General features: G+C 41.5%; 1 pseudogene; it reads left to right on the forward strand.

Annotated features, from left to right (window-relative positions):
* The first annotated feature begins 5,651 nt into the window (after positions 1 to 5,651).
* Positions 5,652 to 7,422, forward strand: LOC149234472 (calcium-transporting ATPase, endoplasmic reticulum-type pseudogene; annotated as a pseudogene).
* Positions 7,423 to 27,354: the final 19,932 nt, after the last annotated feature.

The following is a 27,354-nucleotide window of genomic DNA, read 5'->3' on the forward strand; positions in this document are numbered from 1 at the left end:
GTAACTCTTCTTTTCTTGCTCAATAAAGATGAATCCAGCTTTGCACCAGCTCTAAATCTCTCTTAAGAGGCTGTAGCTCTTGGGGTTGGGCCCATCTCAAGTGCCCAGTACCTCCTTTGTTTATATTTATGTGTTTTTGTTGCATTCTTAGAATAAAATCTGCTATTTAGATTTAAATATTGTGTTGTTATTTAGGTTGCTTTCGATGATTAAAAAGGTTCTTCATGTTCAGATTTACTTTATAGGTTAATCACATGGAATATATTCAGAAAAAGGCTACCAAGTACTTTGGATCTCACCTCCCCTTCAGTGGAATCATGAGCTGGGACCAATGTAACCTTGCTGCCCATAAAAACACATTCTTTGCTTCACCATGCAATTATTAGTGTTCGAATCTCGTTTGTAGAACTTGATATCAGTTTTGGATGCATGTTTAGGTTTATGATTGCTTAGTTGCATAGTTGTTTCACATGGTTTCCTTGCAAATAAACTTCTATTCATTTCCTTTTGCTGTTAGGTCAGATTAGAGTGAAGTAACTAGGTCATAGGTTTTATAAGTGTTTGTTTGTTTAGTTTGAAAAACCACTTGCAGAGTACCTGTTATCCTTCCTTACCTGCCCATACTCCATCCAACCTACCTGCTTCACCCTTCACTTAGAACCCTTACCTTACATTTGCCTCATCCGCTTACTTTGCCATGATTCTCATATTCTTGTGCAACATCGTTTCATCCCTCCTTGAACAGATCTCACCATCTACGCCACTCCTCAACTCCATCCTCCAAGTCTTGAACTCCCCTACACCCCTATTTCACCTCCATACTCATTCCTCCACCTTTTTTCCTCCATCCATGCTTAAAAACCGCATTTCTAAACATCCTGTAGAAAAATTACAGAACATCCTGTAGAAATCCTAAACATCTTGTAGAACCCCTGCAGACTTCCTGTAGAAGCTCACGAATGAGGTTTCTTGATAGCCAAACTCTCTGAAACTCTTTGGAAGGGTGTTGGGGACTCCTTAGACCCTCTCTGAACCTTCCTGACCTCTTCCAAGCATTTCTCCTCCTTGATCCACCTCTGCACAGTCAAAAATAGTTAAAAGCACATGCATGATAATTCCAACAACTTAATCAAAAATACAAAAAAATGTTTTCTTCAGATAGAGGTAGTCTAGACACATGTATTTTACCTTCATAGAAGTAATGGCATCTCTTTCAGTAGTTTGCATGCTCTCCTTTGCGTCAGTAGGACTAGCTGGTAGAATTAGGGTTTGCTAGGGTTTGCGTTTCTTTTTGGCTTTCAGTTTCTTTCCGCAAGTAGATTAGCTTCCTTTGAGTTAGCTTTCATCCATCAGTTAAAAAGCTTCTTCTAAGAGCTCATAGAAGTTGGCTTGAGCCCCTAGCGGACTTGTGCCAGCTAACCAAGTGACAGCTGCGGCAAGAGCTAGTACTTGTGCATACAGCACCGTCGCTTCCAAGTTTGTTACGAACTACCGGGTTGATAAAATTAAAGAAGGGAGTTCCAGGAGTTGTAGCATTATTGCTACAATACTAGAGCCCACCATCTTTTTGGCACCGTTGCCGGGGAAGCGTCAGAGTATTGGTGATTGTCGCTTTTCTTCTATTTTCCACTACAATCTTCTGCTAAGTAGTTTATTTCATTTCCATTATGAAATTTCTTTTATGCAGAAGTATATTAGCATTTCCCGCTTTCATAGATTAGCATTTCAATTCCGCGATTTCATTTCTGCAAGCGTAGATTATCATTTCAATTCCGCAAGCGTAGACTAGAATTTCATTCCTGCAATTTCATTTGAGCAAAATAGATTAGTCATTTCCTGCTTTCATTTCAATTCCGCATTTTCATTTTAGCAAGATAGTTAGTTGCAGTTCAATCTATTTTAGTTTTTGCAGGTACAAGCAGAAAAAAGAAAAAAAACAACCAAAAAGATTTCCTTTCATGCCTTGTAGGAGTAGAGATAATTCAAAAAAAATATTTGCACAACACCCCCCACTACTTCACACAGCCAACCTTCTCTCTTCTTCGATGGCTGTGATTAAGAAGAAGCCCTAGGTGGACATCAAGGCATCTTTAAAGAACCTCTAGGGGAGAAGAAGAAGAAAACATTCCTCTGGAGCGAATGGCTACAAGCAAAAATGTTGGGAGCAATACCTTATCCAAAAATGAATTTTCAAATCAGATGGAAGATTTCAAGAGCGAGGTAAGGCAGTTTCTTGCCATGCAACTGGATACCTTGCGGATCCAAAAGAAGCAAGAAGAAGCCAAGAGGGCTTTGGCCATTTTTTGTCCTAGGTGCACTAGAAAGCATCCTAGGAACGAATGTCCATTGTACTCCATAGAAGTGTGTTTTGTCTGTGAAGAATACCATCCTACAGATCAGTGCCCTTCCTTACCCAAAATCAAAGCTGCATATCAGAGAGCCAAAGGAGCCACTGAATCACTCTATTATATGAACCAAAGGAGGCCGCATGGACCTAGATCTTACCAGCAGGAACTGCAAGGGACACCCGAGACCTATTATGACCCCTATCAAGCCACTTTCATGCCTTCTTGGGGTCCCCCTGCTCATCCTTTCTGGTTCACACCTCCTCCTTGTTCCTTCACAGATCCATATTATGCCCAACCAGTTGCTCATTCATTTCACTCTTATGCTCAGCCACAGCCTCAGTGGAATGCACCTCATCAGGGGTGGAGGCCCCAATACAACACTCCTCCCGCTTATTTTCCTCCACCACCTGCTCATCCACAACCATCGCCTCCTGCTCCACCAAGGCAACCCCAAATGCCTACCCAACCACAACCCCATCCATATCCATCTCAAATATATGCCCCCACTCAGCTACCCATACCACCATTTCCAAACCTGTCCATGGGAGTATCTCAACAAAATTGCAATGCGGGGACACAACATGTCCAAATGACTCCTCTTGAGCTCAATGATCTTCACCATAGCTCAGGAAGAGTATTGTAAAAAAGAGACTATATTGAAAGCATTGAAGGACCACATCAGGCAAAAGAAGATTCAGAAGAGGAAATCAAAGAGCCATGGGCTTTACTTGATGAAGAGAAGACATCAGAAGTAGAGATAAAGAAAGATCCCTCATGGTTACCATCAAATATTCCATGTATTCAAGAGAAAGATCAACAAAAAGAGGAAGATGAGAAAGTCATGTTAGAAGGTGACATGAAACATGATCCAGATCAGCAAAAGAACCAAGGATATCAGAGCTATATTGAGATATGGTTTCAGAAGGTCACTAAGTTGCAGCAGTACTCTCTTCTTCAGCTATGTTTGATCCCTTCAAAGTCAAATCATTTGGTCTCTGAGATCCGGATAGCTGTCAAAGCATGCATTTCAAGCCTCCACATCAATTTATCTCTAATCTCGATGTGCACATGGCTCCATTGGAAGTATTCTTATTCTTGAGAATGATTTTGTTTTTCAAGTAGGGTAGGGTAGAAAAAAAGAAAAAAAAAAGAAAAAAAAGAAAAAAAAGAAAAAGAAAAAAATGAAAAAAGAGGAAAATAGAAATCTAAGGTGAAAACCTCCTTGGAGGCGCCTTAGATTGGCTCATTGATTGAAAACCTCCATGAGGCAGTCAATGGGTTGGGAAAAAAACAGAGAAAAGAGAATAAGATCTATGGGTGAAAACCTCCCTTGGAGGCGCCCAGGGCAGGCAATTAGGGTGAAAACCTCCATGAGGCGCCCTAGTTGTTTTTCAAAAAAAAAAAAAGAGAAAAAGAAAAAGAAAAAGAAATCTAATTTCCATTGAATAATTTCAGGTTGCAGCAATGACATTGCAGGTCAGGAGGATCACTCAAAACAAAGACAAAGGAGTTTTTGTGCCTTCTAGAGGAAGTTCTATATTTCTACAGGGAACATCCTGTAGAACCTTCAAGCGAGCCAGATTCGATTTTGGAAGGGGATCTAAAGCTTGGAATCCATTGCTTATGCCTGCAAGCATCCATTTTCCCATTCCTCACCCTTTTCCATCATCTTTTCCACCTCATTGTGCTTCTACATTGTGCTTCTACAGGAAGTTCCTGTAGAAATTGTAGGAAGCTAGAAATGTATTTCAAAAAAGTGGTTTGGCGAACATGGTAGCTTCCTCAAGGGTTCAGAAGTCCTCCTGCAATCTTCAAACTCCTCCTCCATCATCTCCATACCTGCATCACAGCCCAAGTTCATTTTTCATACCATGCAACAAAACTGCAAAATGCCTTGAAGCAAAAATACCTAGAACAGAATTTGTTTCTTCCATAACTTGAAAACCATGCATCCATTTGAAAAACCATTTTACGGGGAATTGTACAGGGGTGATGGCAACATGCCTGAGCAGTTTTAGCCAATTCCGGTGCACAGTTTCCAAGAAATCAGCCTCCATCTCCTTCAGCCATTTTTGCATTTTCTCCATATCCATGCATCCGTTTTAAAACCTGTTTCATGGGGAGATGCACATGGGTGATAGTAGCCTACCCAAGCAATTTCAGCCAATTCTGATGCACGGTTTCAGAGAAATTGATCTCTGAAATCTTCAGCCATTTTCCATTTTTCTCGAAATCTGCGAATCCATTGATCGTAATTTTGCTATGGGAGATGCATAATGATGATAGGAACGTGCTCAACAAGTCTCGGATTGATCCGGTTTACCGTTTGGGAGCAATGGCAAAAACAAGTTTCTATCCAGTGAAAATTCAGCAGCAGCAGCTTGAGGGTGCAGATCTGAACGTGGAAATGAACTCTTGTAGCATGCATCTGGCCAGAGGACACCTGCACAAGGAAACCAGCCATGAATCAGCAACCAAGCCATCATGCAACCATAGAATCAAATGCATGCAGTAATGACAGGCCACAGCAGCTCATGACAGCCATTTGACTTCAGGTACGTGACTGAAACTCGTTCTTCTATTGCACAGATCTAATTTAAAAACTGCATGAACAAATGGAATGGTGGAATTAAGGCATGAATATAGCAAGATTAAGCCAATAGCTCCTTTTCCAATTCTCTAGCAATCAGCCAGGAATCATGCAGGATACGTGTTAGACAACTCATGTGAAAATTAAAAATAAAAAAAAACAGGCAGTGGTAGAGGTTTTAACTCCAGTGCAACTGATTAACAAGAAGAGGACATGCAGCTCATCATAGCACTACCGTTTGCATGTGGCCATGTACACCTGGCCACCTCACTCCTTCACCACAAATCACGCAGCAATTAACGAACGCTCAGCTGAAACTCACAGACTGCTGTTAACTTGCACTTGCAACATTTTCAACTGAAGTATGCATCCTCTGATTCCACAAAATGATTAACCCATCGTCCTCCATTGAGCTTTGTGGCCTGGTTCACAATTCTCCAGCGTATCGGGCTCACTTAGAGGTGCAGGGGCACTCTACAGGCGTTTCTACAGGAAGTCGTCTACAGGAAACGCAGAAAACAGCTCTGCAGAAGGAAAACCCGAGATTTTTGTCAAAATTCAAGCTTGAAATGAGAAAAGTAGTTAAAGCTCGTGTCCAAGGTTACCAGGGTTCTTGAAAGTATTGATTTTGGAGTTTTTCAAACGCATTATAGATCTGTTAATGGTGGAGCAATCTGTTTGAATTCAGAATCTGATCATCTATTTCATAGTCCATGGAGGACAAGATATTCCCTGCTTGGTCTAAAACTGTTGAAGAATGCTTAGAAGAATATGATGTGAGCTTAGAGAATGGTTTAAATTCTCATGAAGTGGAAAAACGCCGTCAAATATATGGATGGAATGAGCTCCAAAAGAAAAATGGTACACCTTTGTGGAAGCTGGCAGTGGAGCAATTTGATGATACAATTGTTAAAATACTTCTGCTGGCATCTGGCATTTCATTTCTTCTCGCCTACTTTCGTGATAATGTGTCTTCTGAGGAGGGCATAACAGCCTATGTAGAGCCCCTGGTCATTCTCCTGATTCTCATCCTCAATGCCATTGTTGGAGTGTGGCAGGAGAATATTTCTGAGAAGGCTTTGGAAGCTCTCAAAGAAATGCAATCTGATCATGCAAAGGTCTTGAGAGATGGACATTATGTTGTAGATCTTCCCTCCAGAGAACTTGTTCCAGGAGATATAGTGGAACTGAAGGTGGGAGTCAAGGTTCCTGCAGACATGAGAATTGTGTCCCTCAAGACATCCACCTTTAGGATGGAGCAGAGCTCCCTGACCAGAGAGAGCATGCCTGTGGTCAAAAGAACCTATCCAGCCACCTTGTGTGACTGTGAGTTGCAGTCAAAAGAATGCATGGTGTTTGCAGGAACTACAGTTACTAATGGCTGATGCACATGCATTGTTGTGAGCACTGGCATGTTTACAGAAATAGGTAAAATTCAGGCACAAATTCAGGAAGCTTCAATGGAATGTCATGATACCCCTTTGAAAAGAAAGTTAGATGAATTTGGTGAAAGACTGACAACAGTGATTGGTGCCATTTGTATTCTTGTCTGGATCATGAACTACAAATATTTTCTTTCATGGGAAGTCATAGATGGGTGGCCAAAAAAATATCAGGTTTTCCTTTGAGAAATGTACGTACTACTTTAAGATTGCTGTTGCTCTGGCAGTTGCTGCTATACCAGAGGGATTGCCTGCTGTGATTACTACATGTTTGGCTCTTGGCACTTGTAAGATGGCACAAAAGAATGCTATTGTGCGTAAGTTACCGAGCGTGGAGACTTTGGGTTGCACCACAGTGATTTTCTCTGATAAGACAGGTACTCTTACAACCAATCAGATGTCTGTCAGTGAGTTTATAGCCATAGGGCACAGTGCTGGTTCACTTAGAGAGTTTACTGTTGAAGGAACAACATATAATCCTGAGGATGGAAAAATATTGGATTGGCCTGCACATAATATGGGGGAAAATTTAGAAACTCTGGCAGAAGTTGCTGCAGTTTGCAATGATGCAGGGATATCTTGTCAAGGTCACCAGTTCCGTGCTACTGGTATCCCCACTGAGGCAACCTTGAAGGTATTGGTTGAAAAAATGGGAGTTCCAGACCCAATGGCAGGTGATACAAGTGCCATTCTCAACAGTGGCATAGTGAAATTGGGCAATTGTGATTGGTGGATACAAAGATCAAAGAGGCGGGCTTTATTGGAGTTTGATTGTGATCGAAAATCCATGGGTGTTATTGTCATGGAACCAATGGGACAAAATCGTCTACTAGTGAAGGGCACCATGGAAAATTTGCTTGAAAGGAGTGCTTTTCAACAACTTGCAGATGGATCAGTTGTTGAATTAGATGATGCATCAAGGGAATTACTCTTGAGGAAGTTTCATCAAATGAGTTCAAAGGCTTTGCGTTGTTTGGGATTGGCATACAAGGAAGTTTGGGGAGAGGGCAGCAAAGGAGAAATTGGCCGAGATTTTAGCTAGGGAGGCAGTACCTCTGCTAGCCACCCTAAGCACATCCATCCCCTCCATGAACACTCATTTTTTCAAGGTTCGGACACAATCTAGTCATGGTTCAACCTTCTACAGGAAGCTACAGGACTTTCTACAGGAAGTTCTGTATTTTTACCAGAAACATCCTGTAGAAGCCTTTGGGCAGGCCAAAATCAATTATGGAGAGGGATTTGAAGCTTGAAGTTTGTTGAGGAGGCATGCAACCACTCTTTTCTTCCATCCTCCACTGGTTTCATCTCCTTTCACCACCATTGCCACCATCAGATTGAATATACTTGCACAATCATACCAAAGCTGAAACTTCTCTAGGAAAACGAGCACAGGCAGTGGGAAGAACAAAGAAGCATCGTTTCATGACAGATAAGAGGGCATCACTTCAGAATATTGGCATCACAGGGAGGCCACCAAGGCCATCAAAGATGAGGAGATAAATTGGTTGCTCAGAGGATGAGCAACACTTTCAGTAGGGGGTGATGATGAGCCCCAAAAATGGATAATTATTTGGGCTCATTCAACCTCCTAATTCGACTTAATCCACCATTCTCATTAGTTTATTGTATTTTTTTGATTATATTTATGCTAATAGAGTGAATTGGGTTAGTCATTATGCCAACAAGTCTAATGTGTGCTTTGTGTAGCCTTTTTGGTCAATTTGGAGACAAAATCAATGGTTGGAATGAGCACTTGGCAGCCAAATTCATGGAGAGTATTTTTAGGAAGGTGTTCCCTTCATTTATGGGCCCTTACCTCGAATTCTCCACGATCAGCTCGGAGTTCAAGGGCCACCAAATCAATTAGCACAAGGGCAGCCAAGCAACTCAAGTAGGACTGATGTTAACTACAAGTTTTGGGCAGTCGAGTCCCTAAAGTTTAGGAGGACTGTTGAGGTCCTCAATTTGTATAAATAAGAAGGCTTAGGGCCTCATTTTGGTTAGCTAGTAGTTAGCCAATGGTTAGTCATTTTGTAGGCAGAAGTTAGCTAGTTTGTATTTCGATTTTGAGGCAATAGATTAGCTTTGCTTTCAGCTCATTTTCAAGTTCTCCTTGTGGACAGTTTTGATGTAACTCTTCTTTTCTTGCTCAATAAAGATGAATCCAGCTTTGCACCAGCTCTAAATCTCTCTTAGGAGGCTGTAGCTCTTGGGGTTGGGCCCATCTCAAGTGCCCAGTACCTCCTTTGTTTATATTTATGTGTTTTTGTTGCATTCTTAGAATAAAATCTGCTATTTAGATTTAAATATTGTGTTGTTATTTAGGTTGCTTTCGATGATTAAAAAGGTTCTTCATGTTCAGATTTACTTGATAGGTTAATCACATGGAATATATTTAGAAAAAGGCTACCAAGTACTTTGGATCTCACCTCCCCTTCAGTGGAATCATGAGCTGGGACCAATGTAACCTTGCTGCCCACAAAAACACATTCTTTGCTTCACCATGCAATTATTAGTGTTCGAATCTCATTTGCAGAACTTGATATCAATTTTGGATGCATGTTTAGGTTTATGATTGCTTAGTTGCATAGTTGTTTCACATGGTTTCCTTGCAAATAAACTTCTATTCATTTCCTTTTGTTGTTAGGTCAGATTAGAGTGAAGTAACTAGGTCATAGGTTTTATAAGTGTTTGTTTGTTTAGTTTGAAAAACCACTTGCAGAGTACCTGTTATCCTTCCTTACCTGCCCATACTCCATCCAACCTACCCGCTTCACCCTTCACTTAGAACCCTTACCTTACATTTGCCTCATCCGCTTACTTTGCCATGATTCTCATATTCTTGTGCAACATCGTTTCATCCCTCCTTGAACAGATCTCACCATCTACGCCACTCCTCAACTCCATCCTCCAAGTCTTGAACTCCCCTACACCCCTATTTCACCTCCATACTCATTCCTCCACCTTTTTTCCTCCATCCATGCTTAAAAACCCCATTTCTGAACATCCTGTAGAAAAATTACAGAACATCCTGTAGAAATCCTAAACATCTTGTAGAACCCCTGCAGACTTCCTGTAGAAGCTCACGAATGAGGTTTCTTGATAGCCAAACTCTGTGAAACTCTCTGGAAGGGTGTTGGGGACTCCTTAGACCCTCTCTGAACCTTCCCGACCTCTTCCAAGCATTTCTCCTCCTTGATCCACCTCTGCACAGTCAAAAATAGTTAAAAGCACATGCATGATAATTCCAACAACTTAATCAAAAATACAAAAAGATGTTTTCTTCAGATAGAGGTAGTCTAGACACATGTATTTTACCTTCATAGAAGTAATGGCATCTCTTTCAGTAGTTTGCATGCTCTCCTTTGCGTTAGTAGGACTAGCTGGTAGAATTAGGGTTTGTTAGGGTTTGCGTTTCTTTTTGGCTTTCAGTTTCTTTCCGCAAGTAGATTAGCTTCCTTTGAGTTAGCTTTCGTCCATCAGTTAAAAAGCTTCTTCTAAGAGCTCATAGAAGTTGGCTTGAGCCCCTAGCGGACTTGTGCCAGCTGACCAAGTGGCAGCTGCGGCAAGAGCTAGTACTTGTGCATACAGCACCGTCGCTTCCAAGTTTGTTACGAACTACCGGGTTGATAAAATTAAAGAAGGGAGTTCCAGGAGTTGTAGCATTATTGCTACAATACTGGAGCCCACCAGCAGCATTTTAGCAAATCTGTACAACTGAGTGAGCACACAGTGAAAGCCAGATATTGGGCACGATTTTCTAGAAATCTGTACAGCAAGTGCACAGAAATCAAGGAGCAGAATTCCGTACAGCAAGTGGTTGTACCTTGGCATGCAAATCGAGGCAAATCTGTACAGCTATATTGCTGGTTTTTTTTTGCGCGAAAATCGAGGAAATCTATACAGCGTATTTAATGGCAGCTTGCACACTTTTCTAGGAGGCCGTACAGCATTTATTGCTGTTCTATTTTTTGTTGGCAAGTTTTTCCAGTTGGCTGTGAAACACGGAAAACGAGATAAGTTGTAAAATTTGCTTGCTGATTTTTTTTCTGAATATTTCTCACCGTAAAAGGCATTTTCAAGAAATAAGAAAGAGCTCTTGAGCTGGTTTTCCCCAAGATTTGTAGGGGGGTTTTCCAAGGTCACCTTGACCAAAAATCACTGTGTTTAAATGAGTTAAATGGCTGTTTATATGTGTTGATTTTTATATTTCTGCATTTTCCAGCATTCTGTAAAATTTCCAGAATTTGTGTTTTCAGCAAAATTTATTTTCCAGTTATTGAATGTATGGATATGGGAATGGGCATTTAACTATTTTGGAGAAATAAGGTGAAACTGAAAACTAGGGTGGGAAATGAGAAATTTTTACATGGCATCGGAGCTTGAGTGCTGAAGTGCAGTTTGGGACAGCAAGGAGGAAAATTACAGCCCGCTGATTTTTCACTCAGAAAATTCCAGCAAGCTGTTTTTTCACAAACAACAGTTTTATCTTTACTACAACAGTGATATTTTTCAGTTTTAGGACAACAGGATGTCATTGGGATTGAGGGTGGAGGATAGGTTGGATGGCATTCCAATTACAGCGTTTGGAAGGAGAGAATGCAGAGTATCTTTGAGGAGGCAGAAGTCTGGGACATCATGGTGCATACCACACAGAATCCTGTTGTTGTGCCTACTGATGCCACTCAATTAGCTGATTATAATAAAAAGAACAACAATGGTAAGAGACTGATTCTAGACGAAGTCAAAGACCATTTCTTTCCTCATGTGAGAGGAAAGAGAAATGCCCATGAGATGTGGACAGCATTGTCCAATCTCTACCAGAGTACCAATGAGAACCGGAAAATGGTCCTAAAGGAGAAGCTGAAAACCATTAAGATGGGTAATGACAGTGCAGCTGGATATCTCACAAAGATTACTAATGTGAGAGATGAGTTGGCAGCAGTTGGAGAGGTCATTCCATCCACTGAGTTGGTGTGGATTGCAGTGAATGGCCTCCCCCGTTCATGGATGAACTTTGCTAATGGGGTTTGTGCACGTGAGACCCTTCCCACATGGGAGAGATTTTGGGATGATTGCATTCAGACAGAGATCAGGAAAGGTCTCTTGGGGCAGCCAAGCCAGTTGAGCAGGATGAGGATGTAGCACTGGTGGCAGGAGGCAAGAAAGGAAAAGGGAAGAAGCAGGCTTCCACAAGTAATGGTGGGGACAAAGGCAAAGGTAAAGGTAAACAGGATAACACACAAAAGGACTATTCTAAGGTGAAGTGTTGGAATTGTCAAAAGATGGGACACTATGCAGTTGTGTGTCCGGAGAAGAAGAAGAAGAAAGGGAAGAACCGGAGCATGGCAGCTTCAGCAGAGGTTGAGGACTTTGCAGATCGTTTTGACTGGAGTTTGCGTTCACTGCATGTAAGTCCTCTAGTGCAGGATCACCTGCCACACAGGTTTAGAGGGAGCATGCTTTTCCCTCGATTGATGGAGCATCTTTGGGTATTTGGTATGTGGACAGTGGGGCTTCATGTCACATGACAGGTGTCCGTGAGTACTTCTCTTAGCTTTCAGAGAGTGGCACTGATATATAGGAAGTACTCGGCGATGATAGAGTTGTTAGAGCAGTGGGTGTGGGGACACTGACATTTCAGAGGGAGTCCAAACCTCCCTTGAAGGTGTCAGATGTTCTTTATGTGCCAGGGATGAGGAAGAACCTCATATCCGTATCAACTTTGGAGGACAGAGGATATGAGGTACTGTTTAGGGGAGGACAGGTGTTGATGTATCCCAGGGGCACTCCAGCTGATTCAGCTAGAGTGATAGGTGTACACAATGCAAAGGTGTACAAGTTTGCATTCCAGCCCCTTTTGGCATTGAGCAGTAGTACCGACAGCAGAGCTAGTAGTTCTGAGCTGTGTGAGATTTGGCACCGCAGAATGGGGCATATGTATCGTGGAGCCTTGAGGACCTTGCAGGAGATCACTACAGGTGTGCTAGATTTCAATGCTGATCACTTTGATACTTGCAGAGGATGTGCGATGGGCAAGTTTGCCAAATCCCCTTTTCCCAGCAGTGACAGCAGAGCGATTGGGATACTTGATTTGATTCATTCTGATGTGAGCAGTCAGATGTCTCATGTTTCCTTGAGTGGATATGAGTACTATGTTTTATTCATTGATGATCACTCCAGGAGGACCTGGATTTATTTCTTGAAGACCAAGAGTGAGGTCTTCAAGTGGTTTTAGGAGTTTAAAGCTCTTTTGGAGACACAGACAGGTCGAAAGATCAAGTCCATGAGGTCGGACAATGAGTACACCCTTGGAGAGTTTGTTGACTATTGTGCAGAGGCAGGCATTAGGAGGGAGTTCATTGTTCCTTACAACCCCCAGCAGAACATGGTTGCAGAGAGGAAGAACAGATCCATTGTAGGGGCTGCCAAAGCCATATTACATGATCATGGGTTGCCATTGTTCTTGTAGGAAGAGGCCTGCAACACTGCTGTTTATTTGCAGAACAGGAGTCTGCATCGTGCCTTGGGGCACATAACTCCGGAGGAGGCTTTTTCTGGGAAGAAGCCTGATATTGGTCATCTTCATATCTTTGGGTGCATCACATACTCCTACATACCCAAGGAGAAAAGGAGCAAACTAGAGCCCACCGTAGAGAAGGGTATCTTTGTGGGCTACAGTAAGACCTCAAATGCCTTTCAGATTTACATTCCTTCACAGAGGAAAGTTGTTGTCACGTGGGATGTGAAGTTCGAGGAGGACAGGGCCTTTAGGAGATCATGGGAGTTAGAGTATCTGGATCAGCCAGACCCTTAGCAACAGTTGAGTCAGTCGTAGGGATCCAGTGGCCAGGGATCAAGAGGATCTGGAGGTACATCTATGAGGATGTCAGGTCCATCAGTGAGCAGTGGCTCGCCGAGCCAGAGGGGTGGTGCTCCGGGCAGCATGCAGAGCAGTTCACAGAGCAGTTCACTAGGGAGTCCATTGATGGATAGTTCACACGATACCTCAGATTCTACAGGTTTAGGTGCAGGCAGGAGGACAGCAGACAGACAGTCAAGAGTTTAGGCTCCTAATGATGATGAGGAGGAGGAGTTTCATTCTCAAATGGGAGAAGTGTGCTTAGGGAAGAGGAAGCCCAAGTGGCTTCAGGACACCTTGAGAGATGCCACATCTGTTTCTGAGCCTAAGAGGCTGGTCAGAGAGAGTAGACCACCTGAGAGGTTTTGTAGCTAATGGCAATGGTTACCAGCATCCTTGACTCTGAGCCTTCTAGCTATGAGGAGGCAGCTAGCCAGTAGGTCTGGATAGAGGCCATGTAGGAGGAGTATTCTTCTATCATGAAGAATGATAGAGGACTACAAGAGAGATCTTGCAGTAGAGTTTGAGATGAAGGACATCGGCTTGATGCATTACTTTTTGGGTTTGGAGGTGTGGCAAGAGGAGGGGCATTTCTTCTTGGGCAGGGGAAGTATATTGTGGACATCCTTTGCAGATTCCACATGGAGGATTGTAAACCCATGTCAACACCGATGATCACCAACTGGAAGAAGCTTCATGCTTCGGATTCCGAGTTGGTAGATCCCACATTGTACAGGTAGCTAATTGGTTCCTTGATGTATTTGGTCAATACTAGACCTGATATTTGTTTTGCAGTCAACACGATGAGTCAGTTTATGTGTAAGCCTAGGAAGGTTCACTGGGTGGCTGTAAAACACATTTTGCGATACTTGCAGGGGACAATGGATTATGGTTTGGACTACAGGCAGGGGGATGGAGTGATATTGGCAGGTTATACTGATTCTAGTTGGACAGGATGTGCTTCTGATAGGAAGAGCACTTCAGGGTGCTGTTTTGGGTTGGGTTCGGCAGTAGTGTCATGGTTCAGCCAGAAGCAGCAGTTAGTAGCATTGAGTTCAGTGGAATCAAAGTATATGGAAGCCAGTCTAGCTAGTTGTGAGGCCATCTGGCTTCGCAAGATGTTGTTTGGCTTATTTGGTCAGCTATTGAGACCTTCAGTGATTTACTGTGATAATTAGAGTTGCATTAAACTCACGGAGAATCCAGTATTTCATGACAGGTCAAAGCATATTGGGATCAAATATCATTTCATCAGAGACTATGTTCAGAAGGGAGTTGTGAAGCTTGAGTATATTCCCACTGATGAGCAGATTGCAGATATTCTTACCAAAGCCTTACCACGGGGAAGGCATGTCTACTTCAGAGACAAGATGAGTGTGGTGAGGAACACCTTCCTCGGTAAGAGGGAGTGTTGAAATTTGGTACCGGAGGACAGGTGGTTCCCTAAGGCTTTGATCTTTGGCCTAGGGAAAAGTGTCCAAAAGAATTTAATTTTTCTCCTAAAGTGACTTTATAATTTTTATAAAGTCAAATCTAATTTAACAGTGACTTTAAGTGATAAAGTTACTAAAGTCTAATTTTAAAATGACTTTATTAAAGTCAATGTAAAATTAGAAAGGAAAAGTGACTTTGGAAATAAATGACTAAGTGGGTCTTTATTAAAGTGTGGTGAATTAAAAAATAGAAAGTGAGATTTAAATGAGCATTTAATCTCAGCCCTAGATCTCAATCTATTTCAGCCATTGGATTTAGGGATTACCCAAAAGTCACATAGGGTTAGATTAAGGGAGGGAAAGGAGGAAAAGGTCATTCATTCTTTCATGAGCAGATTGAGAGAAAGAGAGCAAGAGAGCAAGGGAGATTTCTGGACAGGGAGGAGAAGGAGGTAGCAGCTTGGCACACATTCCAAGGCAGGATTTTAGCAAATCCGTACAGCTGAGTGAGCACACAGTGAAAGGCAGATATTGGGCACGATTTTCTAGAAATCCATACAGCAAGTGCACAGAAATCGAGGAGCAGAAATCCGTACAACAAGTGGCTATACCTTGGCATGCAAATCGAGGAAAATCCATACAGCTGTATTACTGGTCTTTTTTCTACACAGAAATTGAGGAAATCCATACAACATATTTAATGGCAGTTTGCACGCTTTTCTAAGAGGTCGTACAACATTTATTGCTGTTTTGTTTTGCTGTTGGCAAGTTTTTCCAGTTGCCTGTGAAGCACGAAAAACGAGATAAGTTGTAAAATTTGCTTGCTGATTTTTTGCTGAATATTTATCACTGTAAAAAGCATTTTCCAGAAATAAGAAAGAGCTCTCAAACTGGTTTTCCCCAAGAGTTGTAGGGGGTTTTTCCAGGGTCACCTTGACCAAAAATCATTGTGTTTAAATGAGTTAAATGGTTGTTTATATGTTCTGATTTTTATATTTCTGCATTTCCCAACATTCTATAAAATTTCCAGAATTTGTGTTTTCAGCAAAATTTATTTTCCAGTTGTTGAATGTATGGATATGGGAATGGGCATTTAACTATTTTGGAGAAATAAGGTGAAACTGAAAACTAGGGTGGGAAATGAGAAATTTTTACATGGCTACAATGGTTGTTTCATCTCCTGAGTCCGACCCCAAATCTTTCTGAATAGCTGCAACGGTCTTCTTCTTTTTGCCCTCAAACTTCTTAGGTCTCAACTCCAGATGCAGAATCCAACAGTTCTCATCATCACGCCCATCCTTCTTACAATGAGTGCATGAAGACTTGCTTTTCTGTGCAGTGTTGGCCTTCCTTGCTTTCCATTTCTATTTTCTTTTCTCCTTATTCTTGCTTGCAGTGGGTTGGGATGATCCCCAACTTCTGGGTTTCCATTCTTTCCCCTAGCTTCTAGATGTGTAACTTGAACAGATACCTCATCTATACTATTGGGATTAAACATGAGGATAGTGTGCCTCATGTAGCTATGTAGACCACCAATGTACTTCAACAGAGTCTCAGGTGAGTCTAATGAGATTCCTAGAATCAAAACTCTCTTCCTAAATTCTTGGGTGTAACCTTGTACACTTTTCCCTTTCAATTGTCGAAGAGTTTGCCAGCTCATCATGGCTTGCTGCATGTAGGCCAATGGATAGAACTGCTTTTTGATTGCAGAAACAAATTCACTCTAGACAGAAAGAGTCTTACCATGTTTCTTCATTTCATCCTGGGTCTTGCCTTCCCACCAAACCAAGGAAGTGCCTCCAAGGCATAGGCTGGCCAGCTAAATCTTGCTCTTGTCTGAATCAATACTCTGCACTCTGCAATAAACATCAATTTGTCTAATCCAATTGTCTAGCTTTTCTGCATTCAACTCTCCATCTAGTTTAATCAAAGGCGTCTTCTTTTTATGTTTAGGGCTATTAGGAGGTGTGAGAAAGCTTTCTTCTTTCCCCTTGCCTTTTGAGTGGTAATGGAGGAGAGGCTCTTCTTTTCCTTTATCTTGTTTGGGGCTTGATGAATCTTCATCTTTATGTTTTCTAAAGTCCTTATACATTTCCTCTACCATGGACCTTATGGCTAGGAAACTATCTATAAATTGAGGGTCTGGCCCCACAGAACCTTCCTCCAACATTGTCTTCTAAGGATAGACTCTTCCAATTTCAAGATTAGTTTCAACCAACTCTCCTTTTCCTAATTTGAGCTTTGATCTAGTTAGCATTCAACAACTAAATCCAGCACAAGCTTGTATAAACTTAAAACCTATAGCTCTAATACCACTTGATCTAAAATCACCCTTAGGTGACCTCAAGAAATTAATGAAGGTATTACAGACTCATGCGCTGGGATATGCCTATGTTATTTTAAGCAATGGATCGATAAGATTGTGAAATACATAGGCATTGGAAAACAGTAAGAGAAACACAACAAGCAAATGAAAAAACATGACAGTATGGCATCGCTTGGTCCACTGTCAAACCCGCTTACCGCCCGAAATGCCTCTGATATTGAGCCGGTTTTGAGCGCGAGGCCCGCCTGTTCGTTTTAGCACTTTTCCCACGGTTTTCCCTGTTTTTCACATGACCAGGTGCCAGGGCTTTTCCTTCTCTGAGGTTTTTATCCTTGCGCTAATCGCGTATCAGAAACGGCCTCTGTTTTCTGATCTGGACTCCCTATTTACTAGTTTGTGCCACTGCGCGGTCTCTATGGGCCAACTGTCAGCGTGCTTTGGCCGAGGATCCTCATTGTTCCATGCTAGCTACAAACTACCACTGCCTAGAGGTCCTTCCTGATAGCTCATTGTTTACAAGATTTTGAAGCTTGACATAATTTGAAATATTCATAGAAACTCTAATAATTTTCAAGGATCCAATTTGGATCAGTCAAAATTTAAATGGGGGATTATCAGTTAAAGACCCACATGTTTTCCATACACATGGGAGGGTGTGACATTGTCTTGGGTGCTGAATGCCTCCGTACACTCGGCCCAATCACAATGGATTTCTAGGAGTTATATATGAGCTTTAAGCAGAACAACCACACACATACCCTCCACGGACTCCAGGCAGGTGCTCCCTCTATCATCAGCTCACATAGGATGGAAAAATTGTTAGAAAAAGGCCACCATGGAGTTATAGCCCAATTTAATGCCATCTAGGCCTTCGAACCCGCTTCTCCTCATATTCATCCTGAGATGCAACAGATCTTAAATGACCATCTGCCAGTCTTTGACAAGCCTCATGAGCTTCCACCCTCGAGAGGGGAACATGATCATATCATTGCTTTGGCCCCAGGGGCCCAACCACCAAATGTGCGCCCATATAGATATCCATTCGCCCAAAAGAATGAAATTGAAAAAATCGTGAAGGAACTCCTGGAAGCAGGCGTCATTCGTCCTAGCATTAGTCCTTATTCATCGCCTGTGGTCATGGTGCTCAAGAAAGATGGGGAATGGCATATGTGTCCAGACTTCAAGGCCCTCAACAAGTTTACGGTCAAAGATAAATTTCTCATCCCTGTTGTCGATGATTTGTTGGATGAACTAAATGGGGCTCAATTCTTTACTAAGCTTGACCTTTGCTCAGGCTATCACCAAATTCGCATGAAAGAAGTAGACATTCCAAAGACTACTTTCCAAACTCATGAAGGCCATTATGAATTCCTGGTCATGCCATTTGGTCTTTGTGATGCCCCATCCACTTTTTAGAGCCTCATGAACCACCTGCTCAAACCATATCTTAGAAACATTTTCCTTGCTTTCTTTGATGACATCCTCATCTACAGCTGCACCTGGGCCACACATCTTCAACATTAGATCTGCTCTTGCAACTGCTCCGGAAGCATAAATTATTTATCCAGATGTCCAAGTGCTCTTTTGGCATGGAAGAAGTTGGGTATTTGGGCCACATTGTGGGGCGTGAAGGTGTCAGGGTGGACCCCAAAAATATCTAGGCAATGTAAGATTGGCCTCAACCGAAGACCTTGAAGAGCTTGAGAGGATTTTTGGGTCTCACGGGCTACTATCACAAATTTATCTGACCATACTTATTGGGGCGGAATTTCCAAATCTTCACAGAACATCAAAGCCTTAAATATGTTTTGGAGCAATGCCTATCCTCGCCACAACAAAATAAATGGCTCGCCAAAATTTTGGGATATGATTATGAGATAATTTACAAGAAAGGGCATGAAAATGTCATAGCAGATGCATTATCATGCCAATTTGAGGAGGAAAGCACCCTGCTCGCAATCTCCCTTCCCATTCCAGAATGGATTGAAGAGGCTCGAAAGGAATGGTTTTCACATCCTTTGCTCTCCCAAATCATTAATAAATTGCAAGCGGATCCAAATTCCACAGTGGGCTACTCTTGGCAGGATGAGATTGTTTGCTACAAGGACAGAGTCGTGATATCACCAACATCCACCCTCAAAAGTTGCATTTTGGCAGAGTTGCACTCATCTCCCACTGCAGGCCATTCAAGCTTTCAGAAGACTTATGCTCGCACTCTACGTTCATTTTTTTGGACATGCATGAAAAAGGACATTCTTACTTTTGTATCTGAGTGTGACATATGTCAGCGCCACAAAGGAGAAACAGTCAAATCCCCAGGCACATTATAGCCATTGCCCATCCCGACCTTAATCTAGACGAAGGTTTCTATTGACCTCATTACGGGTCTTTCGAAGTCAGGCAACAAGTCAATCATCATGGTGGTTGTGGACAGACTTTCTAAGTATGCTCATTTTTGCACCCTACCTCACCCTTTTACACCAACTTTGGTGGCTCAATATTTCATGGACCAGATCTTCAAATTGAATGGCATGCCCACTTCCATTGTGTCTGATCATGACCCGATCTTCACCAGTAACGTTTGGCAGGAAGTCTTCAGGCTATAAGGTACCCAACTACAACTCAGTACTGCCTATCATCCCCAAACTGATGGTCAAACTGAAGGAGTCAACAAATGTCTGGAGACCTACCTTAGGTGTTTCACTTCAGAAAAGCAACAACTATGGGTACAGTGGTTACCTCTAGCCAAATGGTGGTATAACACTAACTATCATGCCACCACCAAAATGACTCCATATGAAGCAGTTTATGGTCAACTCCCTCCTTCACCTACTTCTTATATCCAGGGATGCTCGAAGGTACAAGCAGTGGATCAACTCGTACAAAACCGCACAACCATGCTAGCCCACCTCAGAGAGAATCTCCATCAATCTCAAAACCACATGAAGAAATAGGCAAATCAACATCGTTCAGAATGCAAATTTCAAGAAGGCGATCAGGTATTTTTGAGGCTGCAACCATATAAGAAAACATCACTCAAAGGCAAAGGTTGTCAGAAATTATCTCCAAAATTCTACGGACTGTATCAAGTACTTCAGCGCATTAGAGAAGTAGCCTACAAGCTAGCTTTGCCACCCACTGCAAAAAAAATCCATCCGATATTCCATGTCTCATGCCTCAAGAAATTGATTGGAAACCATTACCGAATTCAAACCAGTCTACCAAAATTGGATGAAAAAGGTTCAATCTGGCTCCAACCTGAACAGGCTCTTGACACGCGAGAACAACACCTGCGCGGCCGCATGATCAAGGAATTCCTCGTTAAGTGGAAAGACACCTCTATGGAAGATGCGACCTGGGAACCAGCCACTGTCCTTCAGTAATTTCTGTAGCTTCAGCCTTGAGGAAAAGGCTATTTTTATGGGGGAGGGCATATTAGGGTCCAACCCTAACCCCCTTATTTATGTAATAGGGTCGAGTCATAGTTATAGTTAAGTAAAGAGTCAACAAAGCCCATATTAATAATTGTAAGTGGTTGACCTGCATTTAAAGAAGGGACCACAGTTAGCTGCAAATTGGCCATGGTATTAGATAGATGGTATTAATAAGAACCATGGTATTGACCCACGGTATTGCATGTATGAATCCTATATAAAGGATAGAGACTCCCCTCGAGGAGCATTGTGTCTTATTTTGTAATTGAGGCCAGCTCTATTAGAGGTTGCCCCCTCGAAGAGGCAAGTGAACATTGCTTTCCTTTCTGAATAATAAAATACATGCTGTTATTTCTTATTGTTCTGTGTTCTGGGTATATTTCTTCACATATTTGGTATTCTGGTATCTTCTCGCAGGTCAAGAGCATAACAGTTGCCATTGTGAAACAACAATTGTAATGTATAAAAGGAAACTTTCACAAAGGGGGGAGACAAAAGTGAGCCTATAAAAGGAAGTAATAGTACTAACCTAAGAGAGAAACGTGAGAAAAGAAAGATTCATTAGTTATATAGAAAAATAGTTCACATAGACACAATTATCATTAAATCACATACAACACACCTTCAACAAAATAAGTACCAAGGCCATCGAAATTGTTCAATTTCTTAGTACATATGAATGAACATATATAGAAAACATTGAAAGAATAGTCCTAAGACATTCACAATACATGCATGAGAATGTGTTGGCTCATCGAGCTTCAATTATAAGGTAAAAGATCCAAGTACACAGTTACAGTAGTGAGGCACTAGTTCCAGTAGTGAAACATTAAGTCACTCTTGCTTCTCTAAAGAGTAGTTTCCTCTACTATGCTAAGTAGAGAAGCCAAAACTAGCTATCCAAATATTAAGCCTCCAAAATCCCTTTAATTGAGTTTTGAGGTTACTTTTATAACAAGAGGAATGACCTTTCATCTCCCCTTGACTCTTGAGTTACCTCATGAATATTGGATTTCTAATGTGCCCTTTACAATTATAAACAACTCTTGAACTTCTAAATGATCTTTGGACTTCTCTATAGGACTTTTGGACTTCTATACAACTCTTTTGTCAATATATGACCATATGAATCTTCATATTCCACATATGACTCTTGGATTTCCACACATTACATTTTGTCCTTTTCTTGAGAACACATCATTATATTCCACATGATGATGTCGCATGAAATATGGAAACATATTGATCATTATGATGACACTTGTACAAGTTACAACTTGACAATGATGACATGGACCTCATGATGAGGTGGCAATTCCAAGTTGTCTTCTTTGCTCCTTTGTCTTCAAACTTGATGGTAGATCTAATCTATGATTCACCTTCATGAAAGATCCACTTTGTTGCTCATATTCACCCTCCAAAGGGTCTTTGATTAATATATGAATCCTAATAGTCATCATGCAATTTCTTCTCCCTATCTCGTTCCAGGATCTGCTTCATGTCTCCATGATAACTCAATTTTGTACTTCTTCTCCTCAAGTGTTTCTTTATGCTATATCCTTGCTATCTTCTTTGATAATTACCTTTTCATGCTAGGAAGGTACTCCTACCAATGAAAATCATTCATGACAAAGAGAAAGAAGACTTACAAACATCTATTCTATCACTACCTAGCTCATGGAATGATCAACTCATGATAGGCCTATGGGAGGGTTAAAAGAAAGAGGCTTTATGAGGAGGGCACATTCAAATTCATCAGTGGATTAGTAAGGCTCCACTATTCATTTTTACTGCACTTAAGGCAGTGAAAGGTCAAGGCTCACAAGAGGCCTTCAAATTGTGCTTGTGCACTCAAGTAAGAGAGAGAGAGAACTCAAAGGCATAGGGCGCAAGTTTGAAGCACAAAGGTGAATAATTTGTTGGTTTAGGGTGTGCTTGTGCACTCAAGGGACCAAGGAGGGTCGAAGGGCACACATCGAAGGGATGAAGGGGTTAGGATTAAATCCTTCATAGTGTGCTTATGTTCTGAAGAGGATCTAGGAGGGCGTGATTCTTCGAGTTGAGGGAGTGTGCTCAAATGAAGGCTTCATGCTTCGTGACTATGCCATGGACCTTAGGGAAGGATAAAGCCTTTGTGCTTCAAGAGTTTGCCATGCACCCTAAGGGAGGGACGAAGGCTTCGTTCTTCGTTACTGCACCATGCTCTCAAAGGCTTTGTGCTTCGTGAGAGTGCCATGCGCTCAAAGGCTTCATGCTTCATGAGTGTGCCATTTGCTCAAAGGCTTCGTGCTTCGTGAGTGTGTGATGCACTCAAAGGGAGAGAAGGCCTTATTCTTCTGAAATGAACTTTATTTTCTGAAGTGCGCTTTGTTGTTCTGAAGTTTGATTCATTGTTTTGAAGTGCACTTCATTGTTTCAAATTGCACTTCATTTTTCCGAAGTGTGCTAAAGCTTGGGAGGGAACAGTTCTCTCCAACAATGGCTTCTTATTGATCTTGGATGCACTTTTTCACTGAGGCCACAAGTTGCATTCATTACCTAGTAAGAGGGTTGATGCGTTTATAACTTGCACTAAGCAGGAGGACCAAGAAGGGTTCCTGAAATGGTTAAGTGTGGGACCCATAGAGTAGGAGAAAGAAATGCATCCTAACATGACTCAAACATGGATCACACACATAAAACCATGAATACAAGCTAGAAGGATAAACAAGACTCATGACTAACAATGACACCTTGAAATGACAAAAAACGACACTTATTTCCAAGTGCAACTATGGAAACGACACATTACGAAAAAAGTGACGATTGTGAACGAAAGGAGTGCTAAGTTGTAGGAATGTGTTTGACACATATTCTAATGATATGTAAGACCATCTATTGTAGAAGAGTGCACTAGAACTAACTCTGGAGATGTGAAAAGGAGAGACACATATAGGAGAGAAAACCACAAAAGAAACACCTATGACATGAGGAAAACATAAGATGACACTTGAAAAATGCAAACTACCTTGAAAGTGACACATTCCAGAGCGAGGATAACATCAAAACGACACTTATTAAAGTTTAAAAAAGAAAAATTGATAGACGCGAATGTGAAAGTGACACTTGTGAAGGCAAAAGTGTAAACTTGATGATCTTTGAGAAAACTCACCAAAATAGAAGTACAAACGCAATAGAAGTGGCGAGGGGATGTCAATAAAAGCGTGTAGTGACTGTTGATATGATTTGAACATCACACATGCACTGTCTTGATGGATAGTGCTATGCTTTTTCAAGCTTCCATACAATAAGTGTGCTTATGAACTCATCGAAGACTGAGCATGTGTGAGCAAGTGACTTGATAGTTTAAAATTAGAAAGAAGACTTAAATGCTTTACAAAACATCAAACGACCATGGAGTAACCACAGGACAAAAGATTGTAAGATTCTCAATAGGCTCCAAAATTCAAGTGTAGGAAAAATCTTGGATGGTGCTGATTGCAACATCAATAATTCCCTAAAGCGGTTAGACAACTAACATTTCATGGATTATCTATGCCCAATTGGTTATAGTTGACCGACCTAGTCATGGCCATATTAGTCGGCTTGATCAACCTAGTAAAAGCCCCTTATCTAATTGGTCGACTACTAAATCAATTGATCTATTGACACCAAATATCACTAACTGATGTCCACGAATTAGGTTTAACCACAAAATCCAACATCTCCCCTTTAACACAACTACTTGGAAGATCTGGATGTGGAATTATCTTGACACCCCTTTGTTGACCACATTTTTGGTCAATGGTCATTAGCCGACAAAGAGTGGTTACCCTTCATTTCAAATTTTTGCCTAAGATTGCATACCCGGTCCATGATTCGAAGCTTTTCATAAGACTCAATGTCCCTCACCCAGCTGTCGCTTTGAGATTTTGAGTTCACCCTTAGCTTAAGTCTCTAGCTAGCTAGGTGTCATCATGGGGTTTCCACCACTTAGGAGGTCTTTGAATTACATGAACTATAATCTAATGTAAAGTTGTCTTTCTAGTGTTGGGCATGCCATAGTTGCTTGTTTCAATGCATGTGCACAAGGTTACGTAAGTTATAGGTTACAGGTTCATGAAAAACATAGGAATATATGAGATTGGCTCTTGATGGGATTGATGTCATACTTGCATGACATCGTGGTTTGTTTTAGGTCTTGTCTCCATTCTCTCTTTGCCCCGAATTTTCCTCCCAAAGATCCTTCGAGCCCTAAAAGGCTCAATTCCATTTTATCTTGATCATCATGCCTACATGTTGAAATTTCCCCACCCTATTGTGCAAAGAATAGTATTCTTGTCCTTAGCTCTCCAATTTCACTCATTGCTCATGGTTTTCCCTCTATCAACACGTTCATTGGATTTAAAGAATGACATACAAGCCTCCCTTGTTCAAGATATAAGAGGGTTGATTGACTTGTGTAAGTTTTTGAAATTCCCATATTGCCATGCACAAGCTAAAACCTTGCCTAAGGTAATACAATTTTTTTTTTGGCTAACCAAAAAGTAGTGGGCCTTCCGCCCTTTTACAATTTTTTATGTCCACAAACCACCATTTAACTATTCCATTTGTTCCTCCACATCACAAATTTTCATTGCTTATTTCGAAGGATTTATGCCTTGTTGTGTTATTTACCAAAAAGAGAATGGGCAACTCTTGATTTCATGCTATGTCATGTTACCAGAAACAAATAACACTTATCATGCTCGACTTTATAAAGACAACCACACCTCAAGCCCTCATAGGAGCCCAACCCAATGCCTTGCATGTCATCGATGAATCATGTGGAGAAAAATACTTATGAATAAACTTTGACCTAATCACTAATTAATATTAGACTTGCAACTAGCTATTTACACATGTCCACCAAATGTCTTATGATATTAGTCACAACAACAACTCACTGAAATTGCCTCCCTTGCTTCATACTAGGAAGAGATTTCGGAGGTCACATGATAGCCCATGCCCCCGCCTCCATCATTGCAGACATAGTGATTGAAAGAAAATTTCAGAAGAGCAAGAGGCCTAGAGATCCAAGATACCTATTTATGCAATCGAACTTACTCCCCATGAACAATTTGGTTATGACAACTTGTAATGCTTGCAAGTGAAGCAAACATTGCTAAGAATCCACATATCCAATTAGGGGTTGAGGGGTTGTGGGCGAATGAGTGTGTGAAGTTGAAGAACGTACAGGGTCGGCATAGACCAAAACCTTCGACTCCTACATGTTGATGACTTGTCTAAGTTTGAAGAGGATCCTAGCATAGAAACATTGCTAAATTTGGAAGAGTTGTGAGGAGGGTTGTTTGAAGCTAAAAAATGTACTGGGAATTCGACTAGCCACAAAGCTTCGACTCCCACTTGTCGGAGGGTGCTATAAGTTAGAAGAGCTGCCAAGCAGGGAAACATTGGTATCTTTGGAGGAGTTGAGAGCAAGGATGTGTGAAGTTGAAAAGGTTACCGACGTCGATGCAAGCCACAAAGCTTTGACTCCTACGTGTTGGCCGTATGTGTTAGAAGTTAGAACAACTACCAAGAATGTAAACATTGTTATTGTCACAGGAGTTCTGGTTGGTTCAAATCCTAGAGAGGTTCAAATCCTTCGTGTTGGATGGTACTCTGCTTTAGAAGCTCTGCCACGGGCGGAGTTTTTGACCGACCTTTTAATAAGTATTTTAAAATTTTATTTACAGTTCTAAAGTGCTGCACATCAATTCTGGTTGAGGTCACGTCCCTGTAGAAAACTAAGATAGTGATTTTTTTAATGTTGATTCTGCGTTGAATTTCATTCAATTATATATTTTGGAAAGGTTTAGGGTTCTGTTTACACCAAATTGAATTGACTTCACATGGGACGACCTCAAGTCAAATTCCAAAATATTTCCTGAGATGATTCTGTTTCGGTGGATCGTCCCTTGAATCGAATATATTTTTCTCTGCTTCATAGTTTGCGTGATTCGAGGCCCATTTTCACCGGATATCTCCTACAACCCATGCATGCGCAATCTATGTGAACCCCACTCTGTGTAGTGCTTCATAGGCATTATGTCGCTGACGTACCGCTGGAACCAGCTTTACCCAATTTGGACTGTGGAAATAATATTATTTAAGAGCGTCCGAAGAGACTTAATAATAATTAATATATATGGTAGCCAGCTCTACGCAAGTGGGAAGTTGAATACAGGAAATATTAATCATTCAGGCGCGTTCCTGACAGACGAAACAATATTATATAAACTCCAATCAGATCGACATATTACCGTAGAGATGGCCTTCTCACTTACGATATGGAGATCATTAACGTAGAGATGGAGAATCCCTCATCAACTGTAACTGGTAAGACGAGTGCTCGCAATCCATATCTGTCGTGAAGGTTCAATGTCCCCCTATGCGATTCTCGTAGACCCGAGGTTATCCGACAAATTGGCCGGGCCTGTGCTGAACATGGCTTCTTCTAGGTATTTGCTTTCATACCTTACTTTCTTATTTCATCGTTATATTCTACTCTCGACTTCAATAATATTGATCTCAGATATTTTGATGAATATGGCAGAGAAGTGAGCAGTCTCTATTGCAGAGAGGTAAGGGTAATTGCTCCGAGGTTGCTGGAGGCGATATCTCAGACCCTGTGTCTGGAGACCGACTTCCTAGACAAAACACGTCGAAAGCACTTGGGATAGTAGTTTATAGCCATGTGTTGCTTCAGGCAAAATCTGAGAGCCTGGGACTGGAGGCCGACTTCCTAGAGAAAGCAATCGGAAGGCACGAGCAACACATGGCTATGAATTACTATCTCAAGTGCCCCCGTTCATGAGCAATACATTCAGTCTACCAGCCCATTCAGGCCCCACTGTCCTCACTCTCCTTCTTCAGGATGAGGTGCCCGTTTTAC

This window comes from Pinus tabuliformis, chromosome 8 (genome assembly GCF_031772625.1).
Source record: "Pinus tabuliformis cultivar Carrire ecotype Pingquan chromosome 8, CPIR1, whole genome shotgun sequence".
NCBI classification, from domain to species: Eukaryota; Viridiplantae; Streptophyta; class Pinopsida; order Pinales; family Pinaceae; genus Pinus; species Pinus tabuliformis.